Below are 5,841 nucleotides of genomic sequence, written 5' to 3'. Positions count from 1 at the left end.
GGCCGGTTCCCGGATCAACGTCGTCCCGTAGTCCTTGGCGTATAGCCTCCTCCACATCCCAGGTGAGGGAGCCAATCCTGCAGGTGGAAGGGAGAATGAGCTCCGGGTCCCGGGAGTCCGAGGAGTACTGGCGAGACAGAGCATCGGGTTTAAGATTCCTGGAACCAGGGCGATAGGAAATATCAAAGTTAAATCGAGCAAAGAAAAGGGACCACCGAGCCTGGCGGGAGTTCAGTCTTTTAGCCGTTCTGAGATAAGTCAGATTCTTGTGATCTGTCCAGATGATAAATGGATGTTCCGACCCCTCCAGCCAGTGGCGCCACTCCTCCAAAGCCAACTTAATGGCCAGGAGCTCCCTATCCCCAACGTCATAGTTCTGTTCGGCAGGAGAAAGGCGTCGAGAAAAATAGGCGCAGGGCTGGAGCTTGCCACGAGGACCAGAACGCTGAGACAGCACAGCCCCCACCCCCACACTTGAAGCATCAACCTCCACCACAAACTGCCTACTCGTGTCAGGATGGACTAAAACAGGAGCCGAAGTGAAAAGTCGCTTGAGTGTGGCAAAGGCCGAGTGAGCCTCGGGGGACCAAACGAAGGGGACCCGGGAGGAAGTAAGGCGAGTGAGAGGCGCAGCCACCCGACTGTAGTCCCTGACAAAACGCCTGTAGAAATTTGCGAAGCCAAGGAACTGCTGCAGCTGTCTACGCGAACCAGGAACGGGCCACTCCACCACTGCCTTAACTTTTACAGGGTCCGTCTTCACCTGCCCTTCCGCCAGTAAGTAGCCCAGAAACGAGATAGACAAGACATGAAAGTCACACTTCTCGGCCTTCACATAAAGGCGGTTCTCCAACAGTCGCTGCAGCACACTCCGGACATGCACCCGATGTTCCTCAAGGGACTGAGAAAAAAATCAGAATGTCGTCCAGATAAACAAACACAAAAACATTCAAAAAATCCCGGAGCACGTCATTCACCAGTGCCTGGAAGACTGCAGGGGCATTGGTGAGGCCAAACGGCATCACCAGGTATTCAAAATGCCCCAGAGGAGTGTTAAAAGCAGTCTTCCACTCGTCACCCTCCCTTATGCGGACAAGGTGGTATGCATTCCTCAAGTCCAACTTAGAGAAGACAGTGGCCCCGTGGAGGGGTTTGAAAGCTGAACTGATCAAAGGCAGGGGATACCTGTTCCTAATCGTGATCGCATTAAGGCCCCTATAATCAATGCACGGCCGGAGCGACGCATCCTTTTTAGAAACAAAAAAGAAACCAGCGGCCACCGGTGAAGAAGAAGGACGAATGAGACCGGCCGCCAGCGAATCCCGGACGTACGTCTCCATAGTCCCCCTCTCCGAACGGGACAGGTTATAGAGACGGCTGGAGGGCAGAGGGGCACCGGGGAGGAGATCAATAGCACAATCATAGGGCCGATGAGGAGGCAGCGACAGAGCCCTGTCTTTACTGAACACTTCTTGTAGATCATGATATTCAGGAGGGACAGAGGAAAGGTCAGGGGGGGAGACAACCACTGGAGGAGAAACAAAAGCCCCCGAGGGCAGAGCTGACTTTAAACAGTTGGCGAGACAAAACAAACTCCAACTCGCTACTTTCTTCCCTGCCCAGTCAATGTGCGGATTGTGCTTCTGCAACCACGGAAAACCAAGGATCACTGGCACGTCAAGGGAAGAGGTGGCAAAGAGAGTTATGTCTTCCTGATGATTACCTGACGTGACTAACTTGACAGGCGCGGTCCGGTGAGTGATCATCGCGAACACCTCATTATTCAGAGCGGCGGCCGGGATCGGAGGCTCGAGCGGAATGAGGGGCAAATCGAACGATTTAGCCACCGCAGCATCTATCAAATTCTGCTCCGACCCGGAGTCAACGAGAGCACGGAGAGAATGAGCCTTAGTACCGGACATCAACGAAACCGAAAGCAAAAAACGGGGTTTATCACTCTTAAAAACACTGCCCACCCGTAACCCCGGACTTACCGGCGGGCCACGCCTTTTGGCCGGACTGGGCAAACAGCGATGCGATGGCCGCTTCCCCCGCAGTAGAAGCACTCTCCGGCTCGGAAACGCCGCTCCCGCTCCTCAGGAGTGAGCCGAGCGCGGCCATTCTGCATAGGCTCAGGGGAAGGAGATCGAGAACGGACGGATGATGTCACCGGAAGCGACGGGGGTAACGCCGAAACGGCCGCGGGTCGAAACAGAGACGGAGAGGGTTTGGACCGCCTCTCAGCGTCTCTCTCCCTCAGTCGACTATCGATCCTGAGAGCAAGAGAGGCAAGCGCTTCAAACGTGGCCGGCTCGTCGTGCACAGCCAGCTGATCCTTCAGTTGTTCGGAAAGGGACGCTAGGAAAATACCCCGCAGCGCAGCATCCGGCCAACCCGCTTCAACAGCAGCGGTGCGGAACTCGATCGCATATTCCGCAATGCTGCGTTTTCCCTGGCGGGGTCCCAACAGCCTCTTAGCTGCAGTACCCTCAGAGATCGGGTGAGCGAACGTAGCCTTGAATTCCTTGAGGAAGTCCTCATAGGAACACGAGGCAATAGGATGAGAAAACAAAAACGCCTCAGCCCACGCAAGCGCCTTACCCCTAAGCAACCCAACAAAATGGGAAATCTTGGCAGCCTCATTAGGAAACGCGTGCGGCGTGCGATTGACGAACAACGACCACTGAAACAGGAACCCCCCACACAGCCCCAGCTCTCCATGAAAAGGCTCCGGTGGAGGAGAAGAGATGCCCCGATAAGCCGATTCAGGACGCGCAACGGCGGGTGCAGGCAACGGTCCCAGCTGACTAGGAAAAACGGGTGGATTAGGCTCCCTGATTTCTGACAACCGGGTAAGTAACTCCTCCTGTTTTTCACTGATAGCATTACACTGGTCCATTAAGGACGTCAAAGTCTGTTCATGCCGTCCTAACACCGCGCCCTGTTTGTTAATGGCGGCGCGAATTGGGTCCGCTGAGTCCATTAGTGGCCAGTTCGTTCTGTCACGGACGAGAATGCGGTGGACTCAAGAGCAGACTCAATTTGCTTAGAACTGTGTATAATTTATTGAAAAGAACAAAACTTGAACGGAACTGGGTTTAACAAAAACCATACGCAGAAAACTAAAGGAAATCCGTGGGCGGAGAAACCGGCGTAGAGCACGGGGAGACTTCTAACGGGAACTTCTGTAAACACAGGGGAGAAATGTTACTGAATGGGAAACAAACGAGTAAGGGACAAAGGTACGGAGTGCCAGTGAATAGTCTTGGGCTTACTTGGCGACCCTAGTCATTTAACGGGGAAAAGGCTGCCAGGGGTGTATTCCAAAGAGGGTCAAGAGTGGAGAGTCCGGTCCAGATTTCGAAGAGATGGAGAATACAGACTGAAGGGCAGGCTGAGGAGAAGTGGAGTATATAATCCTCGGGTTCCGAGCAGATGGGAGGACAGGATGGAGACCAAAAACAGCACTACTGGTGAGTGCGATGGGTGGAGAATCTGAAGAATACAGGAAACAAAAACATATTAACCCAAGGTCCAGATATACAGAGTCAGAGCTCAGAGGAGGCCGAGTTTACCACAGATGGTAGCAGGACGAACTGGCGAGGAGTGGCAGGCCGTGCTGGCTTAAAAACCCTCTAGGTGGAGCCCCGGAGATTGACAACAGGTGATGAGCTGGCCAACTCCACTCCCAGGGACAAATGACAGGAACCTGGACCACGCCCAACCAGACACTCCCACAGCATATGACAAAACTTCTTTTTTTTTTTGAATTCCTGATTCGTCCTTTTCACCTAGTTGAATATGCACACAGGGCTGTGACGTATTTGTGCAACTAAATTAGGGCCTGTTGGGCTGTGACATTTCTCAGATCAGGTAATTGAAGTGTTAGCACTTCTAGAAGCTAGTTTCATCTTGGAAAAAAAAACAGAAACAAAAAGCAGTGTACATAAAGAAGAACAATCCCCATGTACAGATTTCAATTACACTGATAAAATTTAAAGATGTTCAATGCATTTCAGTTTCTTCCAAAATTGGCATGACTGAAAAGGCTTTTCTCTGACTCCTGTGGAAGGGGTCCTTTGAAGAAAACAAGATACTCAGTGCAGTCTGAGATAAATGTCTGATTAAAAAGATATCAGGCACAGGAAACATATTACCGTATTTCCCAGACTACAAAGCGCACCTGAATATTAGCCGCACAAGCTAAAATCAGGGGAAAATCCTGTTTTGTACATACATTAGCCGCACCTGACTAAAAGCCGCAGGTGTTTCAATGTTGACTTATCATATGTAAGAGAATATGCACAAAGGGAATTGTCAGGAAAGAGATGGCTGTTTGGAGACACACCCCTTTTATTAATATTTTGAAAAACAAGTTATGGGTACATATTTGCACATGTAGTACATAACAGTAACCTACAGCACACCAGAAAAATAGATTCGGACTACCTTTTAGGCTCAGGTGAAGTGACACGGAGAAGAAAAGTCAGTCATTCACCATCTTTCTCTTCTTCCTGCGCTCTAAAACCACCAAAGTCCTCTTCTCCAATGTCGGAAACGAACAGGCTCAGGATGGCTTCGTCATCCACTCTCCGCTTCTCTCCTTCGTTGTCACTTTCAAAACCAAAGAAATCCTCGTTGTCAGTGTCAGAGTCGAACACCCTCAGAAGGGCCGTGGCGGTGTCCTCCTCTCCATCATGCAGCAGTCCAGCCCTTCAAAATCCGTTGGTGATCGTGGATGTTTTCGCACTTTTCCACGCTGTCAGAATCCACCGGTGGAGTTGGGCATAACTTGCTTTTCGCAAGTTTATCGCCGCTCGTCATCCACGCCTCCCGCTGAATGCGTAGCGCTACTTTGAAGTTTGTTTTTCGCGCTACTTCGTACGGCACTACGTTGCCTGGCGGACGGACATGTGACTAACATACCACTCTTGAACCTCGATCCTTCCGCCAGGCAACGTAGTGCCGTACAACAGCGGAACAAACAAAACAAATCGTCTTACGATATCACAAAAATCATGGAAAATCCATAGAAAAGCCGCACCTGACTAAAAGCCGCAGGGTTCAAAGCTTGTGCAAAAAGTAGCGGCTTATAGCCCGACAATTACGGTAATCTATTATATAAAACTGGGTAACCAAAAGTTGAATCTAAAATCTGTGAAGTCACCCTTGAATACATGTTTTGTGGCGGCTAACACGGTGGACATCACCAGGAAACTGCACAGTAAAGTTTTTAGCAGAGTATGAAACTATAATGTTAAAAAAGCTACAGCAACACCAGAAGGAATTTCTCAAACACCTCCAGCCACTGTTCATTATGAGGATTTTAATTATAGAATAGAATAGAATTCAACTTTATTGTCATTGCACATGCACAGGTACAGGGCAACGAAATGCAGTTTGCATCCATCCAGAAGTGCCATAATATAGATATATTACAATATATATTAGCAATAATATAGATATGAAAGTATATTACAGAAATGGGTCTATTGTGGTATGTAGTATGTACACGGTATGAAGTATGTTATGAATATGCTATAACTATAAGTATGTACAGGCTATGAACAGGATATAAATATGAAAAAATGGAAATAAACACGATCCTCACCGTTTCAGCCCGTCTGCTTCATCGCCAAGGTTTCTCCACATCTTTAGAGCTTCACTATACAGTCATCTGAGTATGCACTTCTTCAGACAAGAAACGTTTTGAACATTCAAGCATTTACATAGCATTTATTGTATGACACTTCAGCGCTGGCTACCTTGTGACCCTACTTGAGAAGCAGTTGTGAGAGTAATGATGATTACACAGAAATGTCAACTGTCTGGGCCCAGCAC

At 49.3% G+C, this 5,841-nt stretch overlaps 1 long non-coding RNA gene across 1 annotated transcript; it reads right to left on the bottom strand.

Moving 5' to 3' along the window:
- Positions 1 to 2,473: 2,473 nt before the first annotated feature.
- Positions 2,474 to 5,347, bottom strand: LOC147329932 (uncharacterized). The gene is made up of 3 exons (XR_015129051.1): positions 3,576 to 5,347; positions 3,276 to 3,495; positions 2,474 to 3,185 (listed from the first exon to the last, which is right to left on the bottom strand). It is a non-coding gene; the product is annotated as an uncharacterized LOC147329932 (long non-coding RNA).
- Between the last annotated feature and the right edge of the window lie 494 nt (positions 5,348 to 5,841).

Source organism: Aulonocara sp. 'chitande type north' Nkhata Bay, linkage group LG5, assembly GCF_057382095.1.
Source record: "Aulonocara sp. 'chitande type north' Nkhata Bay isolate Kocher_YH1m ecotype deep benthic linkage group LG5, A_spYH_male_GT1.1, whole genome shotgun sequence".
In the NCBI taxonomy this organism is placed as follows: Eukaryota; Metazoa; Chordata; class Actinopteri; order Cichliformes; family Cichlidae; genus Aulonocara; species Aulonocara sp. 'chitande type north' Nkhata Bay.
This window is presented reverse-complemented; position numbering and strand designations above follow the sequence as displayed.